At 44.2% G+C, this 12936-nt stretch overlaps 1 protein-coding gene across 4 annotated transcripts in view; it reads left to right on the top strand.

The window, feature by feature from the left end:
• Positions 1-12936, top strand: part of cpne5b (copine Vb) — a 602363-nt gene that overhangs the window by 232286 nt on the left and 357141 nt on the right. The window lies entirely within an intron of this gene.

Below are 12936 nucleotides of genomic sequence, written 5' to 3'. Positions count from 1 at the left end.
TCTACTTGTGACGCTAATAAATAATAACTAAACTTATCATCCAATTAGTATTTGATTTGGGCCAAAATACCCTATCACAGATGCAGAGCTCTTTGTTTGAAAAAGCCTGCCCCAGCAGTCAATCTTCTTAAAACTTCCTTCAATCAGTTTGCATCAGTTGGGTTTGCTTCTTTATCCTCCAGCATGTGAGAGGCTATTGAACTGTTGAGGCTTCTGGGATTGATTGTAAATCTCATTTGAGTCCAGCTGGCCAAACTCCAGGATGTTTACGTATAAGGATCGCGGACAGTTAGGTTCCATATCATTTCATTTCTTCAAGCCTTCTCAAGGTCCAGTCCGTCAGCATCAGACACGCATCTTCCTCAACTATAGGGTCTTTGTTTCTTTCTGATAATGCTGTCTGGTTTCTCTTGCTCTTTTGTCACGGCTCATCAAATTTGTTCTTAAGAAACCAAAAGAAAGAAGAAATGATGCTGTCAGCATTGTCCACAGTTCATTGCAGGATATGGCAATTAATCTGGCCAAACCTCAGCAAGAGATTAATGGCTAGTAGAGCCATTACTGTATTATAGTTACCTCCTCAAGTGCTTGTAAAGTTTTTAAAAGAAATTCACAAAAATTCATTCTCAGTTAGTCCTCTCCCACTTATTTTAAAATGGTCAATTTTGCATTCTCTTTTGATTTTGTCACATGTATTAACATAGATTGAAAAGTAGTGTTTCTTGCATGCTATACAGGCAAAGCATACCATTCATAGAGAAGGAAACAAGAGTGTGCAGAATGTAGTGTTACAGTCATAGCTAGGGTGTAGAGAAAGATCAACTTAATGCAAGGCAATTCCATGCATTAGTCTGATGGCAAAAGGGAAGAACCTGTTCTTGAGTCGGTTGGTACGTGACCTCAGATTTTTGTATCTTTTTCCTGACGGAAGAAGGTGGAAGAGAAAATGTCCGGGGTGTGTGGGGTCCTTAATTATGCTGGCTGCTTTGCTGAGGCAGAGGGAAGTGTAGACAGAGTCAATGGATGGGAGGCTGGTTTGCGAGATGGATTGGTCAGTAAGATTACGACAATAACAAGTTGATTGTCACTAGGATGAGGGAAGTGATTATTATCCAGGGTTTCAATCATGATATTCATTCTCCAAGTCCCGACAGGCAGAATCATCCCTAACTTCGGGATCTCTTTCTGGATTTTATAATTCTCCTGATTCAAAATGTCATCATGTTTATAAGAGGGATTTAATATTTTGTTAATTTGGCTAAATGTTCTATCAAAGACACTGTAACACACTCAAATTTAGCAACGTATTGTTTCAATTGCTGCTTTAGCTTATCTCCTACGTTAATAGTTAGCTGAGTGTGTGAATTTTGATGGAATAAAACCTGCGCTTCTATCCTTGCAGACCAGATTGGAATGAAACAAGGGGCAGAATTTTCCCATCCTGCTCATCACGGGAATTGTAGCAGGTGGGACTTGGACCATGCAAAGATCCGTTGACCTCGGGAGGGATTTTTCAGATTTGGGGCAAACGGGGCTGGAAAATCCCACCCAAAATGTTCCCGATGCAGTAGGACCATCAGCTTACCAAAAATGTGCGGGTGAGGTGGATTGGCCAAGTAAATTGCCTCTTGGTGTCAGGGTAAATGCATGGGGTTATGGGGATAGGGCCTGGGTAGGTGCAGTCTCAATGGGTCTCCTGCACTGTAGAATTCTGTTATTATCGAAGTGCTAATCCTGGTGTACAGTGGTAACAGCACTCTCTCTCTCTTCTCTGATATGCTGTTTTCACTGTGTAGTGTTCTCCAAGAATTATTTGCAGGGTATAGTTCCACGATCCCATTAAAATCAGCAGACTGAGACCGTATTCTGTGTTCCGTTGTAAGGGCAGGTGAATATGTCTCGCACTTTAACACAGCCAGTAAAGGCTGGAACGATCCACACAATCTCATTTACTCACGCTATGATAACTTTGGCTCACCAGCTAGGTATGGAAACAACTAAGGTTTATTTATAACTTGCTGTCTTGCAAAGTCTTGCAGTTTTGTGGCTGTCTGTCAGCTTCATGTATCGATCTGCACTCACTTGGGTGAATCCGCACCCTAGTCTCCTGATAGGGTCACGTGAAAACCAATCAGCGAACCTTCACTTAAAGGGCCAGATACAACACACGTCACATATTAGTTCATGTTATTCTACTACATGGTCTCCTCTCCTTTGTTTTCTACTCAGGGTAGAGGATTCAGGGTTGCCACTTTTGGAATAACTTTGGCTCTAATTTCCAACCTTCTCTCAGTTTCAAATGATTCATCTCTGACTCTTCCCTTCCCTTCCTCAACTCCACTGTCCCCATTTCTGGGGACAGGTTAACCATTACTGTTCATTATAAGCTCACTAACCCTCACAGCTGCATCAACGTTTCCTGATACTCTGCTTCCTGCAAGGACTCTATCCTATTCTCTCAATTTCTCCAACTCTGACACATCTAGTCTGATGATGCAACCCTTCATGCAGTGTTTTTGATATGTTGTCCCTTTTCCTTAACTACTGAGAATTTACCCCCAACTCCCTAGCCCATCTTACAGTGGTTGATAGGGTCCTTGACTCTGTCCATTCCATTTCCCACATTTATGTTCACATCTTTCCTCACTTCCAAAACCATGGTTTCCCTAGTTGTCACCTTTCACCCTATTCTATTTTGGGAATAGTTTGGAAAGTGAGGCACGACACCAAGATGGTCAGATCGCATATTTAATAATACCATCATGCACTGGACATGTTCACAAGAGATGAATACATTGCAAGCCTCACCAGCCTCTGTAATCAAGAGATTCTCCTCTGTAGCCTCCCACCGTGATGCCACCACCAAATACCCAGTTCCCCTTTCAGCTTTCCAAAGGGACCATCACCTCCGCAACACGGTGGCCAAATCCTCACTCACCACAAGACCCTTACCCTTGCCATTGCAAATTCTTCTGCAAACAATGCAACATATCTGTTTTTGCCTCTTCCCTCCACACCATCCAAAACCCAATACGCTCTCTCCAAATGAAACAGCCATTTACTTGTTTTTTTCAATTTAATGTACCGCATTCACCGTTTCACTCTTCAGTAGATTTCGATGGAAAGCATCCCCAAGTTTGGAGGTACATAAGAGTCTGGTACATATAGGGTTAACATGGGTCTGAGTACAGTACCGCACACAGAGTGATGTAAGAGAACACGTGCCGTGCAAGTAGGGGTCAGTCTAGTGTTGGACTAGGGCTGTGTGGAAGAGCCTTGTACTTAATAAATATATTTAGTTAACCTAATTAAGACTATGAAGACTTAGGCCATAAGATCATAAGATACAGGAGCAGAATTAGGCCATTCGGCCCAATGAGTCTGCTCCGCCATTTGATCATGGCTGATATTTTTCTCATCCCCATTCTCCTGCCTTCTCCCTATAACTCTTGATCCCTTCATTGATCAGGAACATACCTCTCTCTGTCTTAATGACACTCAATGAACTGGCCTCCAGAGCCCTCTGTGGGAATGAGTTCCATAGATTCACCACCCTCTGGCTGAAGATATTCCTCTTCATCTCTGTTTTAAAGGACCGTCCCTTTAGCCTGAGGTTTTGCCCTTGGGTTCTAGTGTCTCCCACTAGTGGTGATATCCTCTCTATGTCCACTCTATCTAGGCTTCTCAGTATTCTATAAGTTTCAATTAGATCCCCCCTTCATCCTTCTGAACGCCATCAAGTAGAGAGGCAGACTCTTCAACTGCTCCTCATTTGATAAACCCTTCATTCCAGGGATCATTTTTGTGGCCCTCCTCTGGACCCCCTCCAAGGACAGCACATCCCTCCTTAGATAGGAGGCCTAAGACGGCTCACAACATTCCAAATGGGCTCTGATCAAAGCCTTATACAGCCTCAGAAGTACATCCCTGCTCTTGTATCCTAGTCCTCTCGAAATGAATGCTAACATTGAGTTTGCCTTCCAAACTGCCAACTGAATCTGCATTTTAACATTAAGGGAATCCTGAACCAGAACTCATGAGTTCCTTTGCATTTCAGATTTCCAAAGTCTTTCCCCATTTAGAAAGTAGCCTACACCTCTATTCTTTTTACCAAAGTGTATTCCCTCATACTTCTCCATGTTGTATTCCATCTGCCATTTCTTTGTCCAATATCTTAACCTGTCTAAGCCATTCTGCAGTCTCCCCACTTCCTCAACACTACCTATTCTTCTACAATCTTTGTATCATCTGCAAATTTAGCAACCATGCTGTCATTCCATCTTCCAGATCGTTAATGTATATAGTGAAAAGTTGTGGTCCCAACACTGACGCCTGACTTTGTTAAAACCTATCAAATGGTATGCAAAACCCTATAGCATTTTGGAGCTCTTGGAAAAACCTAGACTCTGAGAATCTGGAGCAGAAATTCAAAATCGAGGGCAACATGGTGGCACCCAGTGGTTAGCACTGCTGCCTCACAGTGCCAGGGGCCCGGGTTCAATTCTGGCCTCGGGTCACTGTCTGTGTGGAGTTTGCACGTTCTCCCTGTGTCTGCATGGGTTTTGTCAAGGTGCTCTGGTTTCCTCCCACACTCCAAAGATATGTGGGTTAGGTTGATTGGCCATGTGAAATTGTCCCTTAGTGTCTCGAGATCTGTAGGTAAGAGAAGTTGGCAGGATTGGCAGGGTAAATACGTGGGGGTACAGGAAAGGGCCTGCATGGGATCTTCTGTCGTAGAGTTGGTACAGACCCAATGGGCCAAATGGCCATCTTCCGTACTGTAGGGATTCTGTGAAAAGCTGGATGACTAAAGAAGCAGCATTCTGAACTTACTGACAGCATCTGAAGTGAAAACACAGTGGGAGATTGCCTGAATTATATCGCATAGCAGAATTGGAAGCTGAGGGTGGCAGAGGAAGAAACCTCCATTGTGCAGCTTGCGGGCTCCAGAGATTGCATTGAGGTCCAGTTTGAACACCCACAGAATTCAGAGTTAAAGGACTTGGCAGAAGTGTGCTTAAAAAAAATGGAAGTTCTTGGTCAGAATTAATTTAAAAATGTTTTTGACCTTTTGAAAACCAGCGCAGCCAGTTTTTGAAAGCACAACAGCCATCCAGATTCCTAATCAACTCCTGAACATGTGGTGTTTGAACTCATTCCGAAAAGAACCAAAATTTAAAAGTAATTAATTTGGAAGAATTGCAAGCCAGGATTTGATGCCTTTGTAAAGTGTAGTTTTGAAGTGGAGAAGCCTGCAGCTCATTGCTGCAATTAGCAATGTTGAAAGTAATGTTTTGAGGTTGAGTGCACATATCATTGCAGCTGGTGATGGCCAAAACTAGCAAGCATAAGTAAACATTGTCTCCCAACAAACGGTAAATAGTTCCACCTTAAATTTCAGCAATTTCTCAACCAACCTACACTTTAAACTTTTTCAACCGTGGATCAGAAATCCACTTTCTCGGATCAATTCGGACTTACCCAAGGTCCAGATCAACTCTGTAATTGTCGGCTTTGGAGATAACAATCCCTGAGATGCATGATTGCTTCAGGTTTGGATAAAAAGATAATGGTTCAAGTTAACACACGTGTTGGTGGGAGAGACTAGAATTCGAACTGTTTTACTCAGTAGGAACCATACCGAACAACATTATTACAAAACACAGAATCATTAATCATCCATTAAATTTGAAGAAATGCTAAAATCACTCGATCTTTATCTTAAGAAGAAGCAACAAAATTCAGATTGTTAGGCAGTCCAAACTCCATATGAAGCACACGTCCATCTTAAGAGGAGAAAATAAGCCACATTACAAAGGAAAGCCCACAATCCAGTTAGTTAAACAGGACAGAAACAGGGATACTCCAAGCCAAGGGAACCAATACCCAACCTATCAACTCAACCTACCAATCATATCAGTCATGATTGAATGGCTGATCAGGCTAGATGGGCTGAATGGCCTAATTCTGCTCCTATATCTCATGGTCAACTTGACCAGGACAGTAAGCATGCCAGGGCTTTGGAGCAGACCAGATGTCAGGACAACAATACAGAACTACAAGTTCCTGAGAGCTGAAACGTGAAAGAGTGTCGTGACTGGGACTTCAGCTCTGAACTGTCTTCTCTCTTTGCAGAGCAGGTTTATTCAATTTCATTCCACGTGCCAGAAATCCCTCATTGCTCAGAGCAGCGAACCACTCAGATGGGTGCCACAAAAACTCTGGTAGAGAAAAGATAAAAGAGCAACCAACAACCTGAAAAGGCTCAACCTCAGACTCCGGCAACTGTTGATGAGGTCAGCACTGCGACCACATGGGAAATGCTAGAACTCCCGGGCAGCCTGGCACAGTGGCGCAGAAAATGCTGGAAACGTATTCAGCATACGTTATCGACAATGTCGATAACTCATAGCCAAATGAAGTGAGCTTACTAAAATCACGCATCCTCATAAAAGGAAAGGCCATTTTCTGTCACGGATGACTGATGTGACGAAAGAGAGAAAAAAAACTATATGGAGATGAGCATGGCGTTCATTCACCCTGCAAGGAACTGACTGGAACAATAACCACCTATCCCCAGTGATTTGACAAAGAAGATTCAATACTAAGGAGTGGTGAAAGAGGATACTGAGGTACCCAGATGGCAGAACAACCTCCAAATCAACAGTCTATTCGCAGCAACAGAGCCTACCACTACTCTGACAGTGGTGCAATCAATATTTGCAAGGGTAAAATGTTTCCAAGTCTGAACCTATGAACTCAAAAATTTGAAGGAGGCAGATGGGGTAGTAATAACAGTGTAAATACATGGGATAAGCTAAAATAGCTTGAAATACATTGGATAACGACTAGGGGATGTGTAGTATAAGGGTATGGCACATGTAGGGTAAACACAGTAAGAAGTCTCACAACACTAGGTTAAAGTCCAACAGGTTTATTTGGTGGCACAAGCCACTAGCTTTCAGAGCGCAGCCCCTTCATCAGTGGGAGTTCTCTTTACAAACAGGGCATATAAAGACACAAACTCAATTTACAAAATAATGATTGGAATGTGAGTCTTTGCAGGTAATCAAGTCTTAAAGGTACAGACAATGTGAGTGGAGAGAGAGTTGAGCACAGGTTAAAGAGGTGTGTATTGTCTCCAGTCAGGACAGTTAGTGAGATTTTGCAAGCCCAGGCAAGTTGTGGGGGTTACAGATAGTGTGACGTGATCCCAGTTGAGGCCGTCCTCATGTGCGGAACTTGGCTATCAGTCTCTACTCAGCAACTCTGCGTTGTCGTGTGTCATAAAGGCCGCCTTGGAGAATGCTTACCCGATGATCAGAGGCTGAATGTCCATGACTGCTAAAGTGTTCCCCAACAGGAAGAGAAATTCTTGCCTGGTGATTGTCAAGTGGTGTTCATTCATCCATTGTCGTAGCGTCTGCAAGGTCTCCCCAGTGTACCGTGCCTCCGAACATCCTTTCTTGCAGCATATCAGGTAGACAATGTTGGCTGAGTTGCAAGTGTATGCACTGTGTGCCTGGTGGATGGTGTTCTCAGTGAGATGGAGGCATCCTGTTGATGATCTGGCATGTCTTGCAGAGGCTGCTGTGGCAGGGTTGCATGGTGTTGTGGTCACTGTTCTCCTGAAGGCTGGATAGTTTGCTGCAGACAATGGTCTGTTTGAGGTTGTGTGGTTGTTTGAAGGCAAGAAGTGGGGGTGTGACGATGGCCTTGGTGAGATATTCGTCTTCAACAATGACATGTTGAAGGCTCGTAAGAATATGTCATAGCTTCTCTCCAACGCTGGCATCTCCACAACATATAAGGTAAACATGGGACTGAATACAGTACCACGGACACAGTGATGTAAGAGAACACATGGTCCACACCCGGGGTCAGTTTAGTGTTAGACATGGCAGTGTGCACAAGCAAGCATCTTGTAGTTGACAAACACGTACAGTTAACCTTATTAAAACAATAAAGACTTTGTGCCTACTGAATGATAGCCGACACTCAATGACACAAACAATTGAACACAGCACTCTAGGCACACCTTAGTTTCCTTTTTGCCTTATTATTCAACAATAATAATTAATTCTACCCCTCCTCCCTCCCCCAAGTGGCTTGGGAGGGCCCAAAATACTTCATAGCCAGTAAATGACTTTTAAAATGAAGTAACTGGAGGATACCTGGCAGTCATTTTCACATAACAAGGTCCCGAGGACAGCGGTGTGATAATGAGCAGAGCATCTGTGTTAGCAATATTAACCGAGGGACAAATATTGGCCAGGGCACACGTAAGAACCCTTCCCCACCAGTTCCCGAAGACTTCAGTTTAAGAGTAAACAAGTCTTCAATAATGGTTGTCTGTTACATCTTGGAGAGCAATGCCTTGGATGCACGTTCTGTGGCTGTAAGCTTTCAAACTCTGGTGACTCATCTGTTTGGACATTTTCTAACACCTTTCCTTTGGGATGACTGACCTGAAACCAGTTTCTAAAGAGCAGACTATGTCCATTATAAACACTTGCTGCAGCACTGAGATTAACAGTTAACCTACATCACAGTGAATTTTTTTCCGGACATATGATGCTGACTATTCCTTCTGTCACTTTGGGGAAGAAAAAGAAAATCTCACGTTTTTTGCAGGCTAAACTATTATTCTGGATTTATCTATCTATAACATTGAAAACCGTGTACACAGATTATATCTCTGTAAAAGTGTCACAGTTACATCCTGTACTATTATACCATTTCCTATTTTTATCAAGTAACATGTCCTTCAACTCCTTACTAAGCTTTCACATTATTTCCAAAGCGTGAGTCCATCAAAAAAAGCTCGATTGTTCACCCTGCAGCCCTTTACTACAGATTATTTAGTGGGCAAGGTCATGCTTCTGGAAGGAGAAGCATGCATTTGGTGTGACCAGAGTACAACTGAATCCCAACACCATGCTGTGATATTTTTCCAACACACATGAAAGTAATCATAGAATCCTTACGGTGCAGAAGGAGGCCATTTGGCCCATCAAGTCCACACCAACTACTATCCCACTATCCCCATAACCCCATGCATTTACCAAAGCTAGTTCCCCCTGACAGGAAGGGGCAATTTACCATGGCCAATCCACCTAACCCACACATCTTTGGATTCAATTTTGATTCAGTTGTCAGACATTACAGATAAAAGGTATTGCTTTTTTTGGAAAGTAGAGGAAGGTTTTGAGTTTTTCTGACAGTCAGGTGACATGTTCTATTTGAGGCAAGATCTGTAAACATAAAACAATTCAATCTCTGGCACTCTGGTAACAAACTATGTTGGCTTTAAGCCGATAAACAGTGATGTGTTAATGTTGAAATCTAAGGTACTGCGCAAATTTGTTAGATTTATCGCTGCTAAAGTGCAAATCATTTTCTTCTTCACCTCAAGTATAGCAAAGCAAGAGATTGTTTTTCTGAGAGCTTTATTGGTTTTTTTTGGCATAAAATATTCATTGAAGTTTACACAAGCGTGTCGTAGTTAATCAGAAGTTCAATTTCTGGCATATTTTTCCAAATGTCTTTTGGGCTCTTTTTCTTCACATAACTCAAAGGCATGGCGATGTCATTTGATGCAGCAGAATTAACTTCCAAGCAGCCGCTACACAACCTTGGGAGTCAATTACAAAGCAGATGGATGTGTGTCTTTTGAGACTGACCAAATTCCAATTCCCGATCTAAGTTTACCTTGTAAGGACGAGAGAAAGAAATCCAGTTGCAATGCCCCTGACCGGATTACAGCATGTGTAATCTGATACTAGACCCAGCGATGGTGTTAATGGAGATATTTGTAGCCTTGCCTTTCCACCATTCTGAGCAAGAATGTGTTGAGGAAGAGAGGAAGAAATGCAGGGATGATTTCAGAGGTGGGGGAGAGAAAATTAATAGAGAAAAGTTGGTGAAAAGAAGCAACTCACAAATGTTTTGGCTTTGTCTGAATCCTATTAATTTTAATCGTACACAGTATGCTGAGAGCCTTCAATTCATGTTGGGCGGCACGGTAGCATAGTGGTTAGCACTGCTGCCTCTCAGCACCAAGGACCTGGGTTCGATTCTAAGCTTGGGTGACTGTCTGTGTGTAGTTTGCACATTCTCCTGTGTCTGCATGGATCTCCTCTGGGTGCTCCGGTTTCTTCCTACATTCCAGAGATATGTGGGTTAGATGGATTAGCCATGCTAAATTGCCTCATAGGGTCTGATTTTACCATTTTCATTCTAAGTGCTGAATTTAGGCACAATTCAGATCCGATGCGGAAACCTGCTTTCAGGCGTCCCCATTAGCACTCAGTCTGAAAAAATAACCGCGGGCCTAAATTGCGCTGTGGGCGGGGCTTAGCACACCCCAAATAATCGGAGCTCTGAACTGAGCATGCGCAGTTGGAAAAAAATTTGAAAGTGCGCCCGTGTCAGATCGCTCCTGAGCCGCAGAAAGTGGATAAAGTGGCCTGGGAGCAAAAAGCAGGAGCAATATCCCCCTCAGACATCACTGCCCCCCTTATCTAACCAATCCTCTCTGCTAACCAGACCAGTCATGGCCCCCTGCCCCCCTTCCCCTCCTCTACAGATCGCCCACAGAGTGGCAGCAGACCCTCCCCCGCTCCCCCCACCAGAAATCCATCTGACCTCCACCCCTCCCCCAACCCCCTCCCTCACCAGAGATACCTCTCACCCACATCCCTTCCCCCCCCCCCCCCCCACCCTGTCCAGAGAATGATCTGGTCTCACGCCCCCTCCCCCAAGAGAATGATCTGGCCTCACTCCCACCCCCTCCCCGTGACGTACATCTGACCCGCCCCATTCCTTCGCCCCTCCCTCCCCCAACCAGTCAACGATCGCCCCCTCCCAACCAGACAACAATCGGGCCTCCTTCCTCCCTCCTCCACCTCTCTCTCCCCTCCCCACTTCACCAGAGAGTAGTTCAACCTGCCTCCCTCCCCACCATCTGAGTCAGAGAGCCGTTGGAAGCTCTGAACTCTCCTCTTCAGCAGCTGGAGCACCCGAATCCCACTTTTATTCAGCGTGTCCATTTCGACCCGATTCCGGATTGGGGAACGTTGTGGTGAAGGAAGAAATGCTGGTAAAGTTGGGCGGGCGGTTCATTAATTCAATTTAAAAGCATGCGAATGCATTTAAATCATTGTTGCGCCCGTCTCAGGCACAAATCGGAATGCGACCATTCCCGAGTCTCGGTAAAGTGGCCACCTGTGTGGATGTGGGCACGGATCACATTAGTGGCCTCACACCTGACTTTACCACGTTTTAGGCGTGACGCAATGGTAAAATTGGGCCCATAGTGTCGGGGGACTAGTTAGTGTAAATGCATGGGGTTATGGGGATAGACCTGGGTGGGATTATGGTCAATCCAGACTCAATGGACTGAATGGTCTCCTTCTGCACTGTAGGGATTCTATATTGAAAATTTATCTTTTTGACTCCTAGTGGGCTGAATTTAGAATGAATTTACGCGCTCATGAGTCATTTCCTCATTTTCTCAAATGCGATTTCCCCTCTGTAAGCTCTCCTGGGCAGCAGCATTAAGGATCTCAGTTGAATACATCAGTAACTGTTGACTGGAGGTGACATTTTTATCCCTCACAGCCTCATCTCACTCTGCCTGGCTGAGCACCCACCAGCAGCACATGAGAAAAATTAGTCCTGATTTTTGTTACTCGTGGGCAAGAAGCAGCAAACTGTCAGGTTGTGATGGGAATCTGTATTTTGGTGCATTTCTGGTTGACATACAGCAGACTAGAGGATGCGCAGTTAGTTGCTGTGTGACATGCATTTCCTGCTGTGCTGTCAGACCACCACCAGATAAGTCTCCATCTGCCAGTGGATTTCATGCTGTCCTCACTTGTACATGAATCACGGAAAGCTAATATGTAGCTGAAGCAGGCAGTCGGGAAAGTACACAGCACTTTAGCCTTTGTTACAAAAAGGTTGAAGCAAAAGAATAAAGTTGTCTTGCCAGAATTATACAGGGCATTGGTGAGGCCATTCATTGAGTATTCAATGCAGTTTTGTCTCCTTAGGATGGCATAATGGTTAGCACTGCTGCCTCACAGCGTGGGGGACCTGGGTTCAATTCTGGCCTTGGGTGACTCCCTGTATGGATTTCCTCCAAGTGTTCCAGCCTCCTCCCACAGCCCAGAGATGTGCAGGTTTGGTGCAGTGGCCATCCTAATGAAAATTGCTTAGTGTCCCAAGACTTGTAGGTTCGGAGATTAGTGGTATAAATATGTGCCGTTATGGGGATAGAGAGGGAGGACCTATCATAGAGTCACTGCACATTCGATGGGCCAAATGGCCTCCACCTACACCGCAGGGATTCTATGATTCTTACCTAAGAAAGGTCCTACTTGCCCTTCAGGAAGTGCAGTGGAGATTGACTTTGGTTCCTGGGATGAGGGGAAATTGAGTAGACCAAGCCTTTATTCTCTGGAGTTTGAAAGAATGAGAAGTGATTGAATCGAAAGATATAATTTCTAAAGGGGCTTGACAGGGTAGGTGCCAACACAGTGTTGCTTCTGAATACAGCATTCTAGAACCTGAGGTCGGAAGCTTGAATTTTCCAACACTCCTGCAAAGGGTTTTCTACAGTGGAAGTGGCTTGCCATTGGCTACTGATGGGATCTTCCAGTCCCGCTGAAGTATATGGCATTTTGCATGGTTTGCCCATTCCATTGCCTGGAAGTGCATGATAGGCATTGACTTTGGCTGGATTGGAAGATCCCATCGCTGAGAAGGACTGGAACATCCCACTTGGAGCCTCAGAATAAGGAGTAACTCATTTTGGACTAAGATGAGAAATTATTCACTGAAAGGGAATCTTTGGAATTCTCTATCCCAGAGAGGTGTGATATTTTGTATAGTTAATACAGGGTTTGGAAGATTTTGGGTACTAAGGGAATT

The sequence above is a fragment of the Carcharhinus amblyrhynchos genome, chromosome 22 (genome assembly GCF_965287045.1).
Source record: "Carcharhinus amblyrhynchos chromosome 22, sCarAmb.v2.hapA, whole genome shotgun sequence".
Classification (NCBI taxonomy): domain Eukaryota; kingdom Metazoa; phylum Chordata; class Chondrichthyes; order Carcharhiniformes; family Carcharhinidae; genus Carcharhinus; species Carcharhinus amblyrhynchos.
This window is presented reverse-complemented; position numbering and strand designations above follow the sequence as displayed.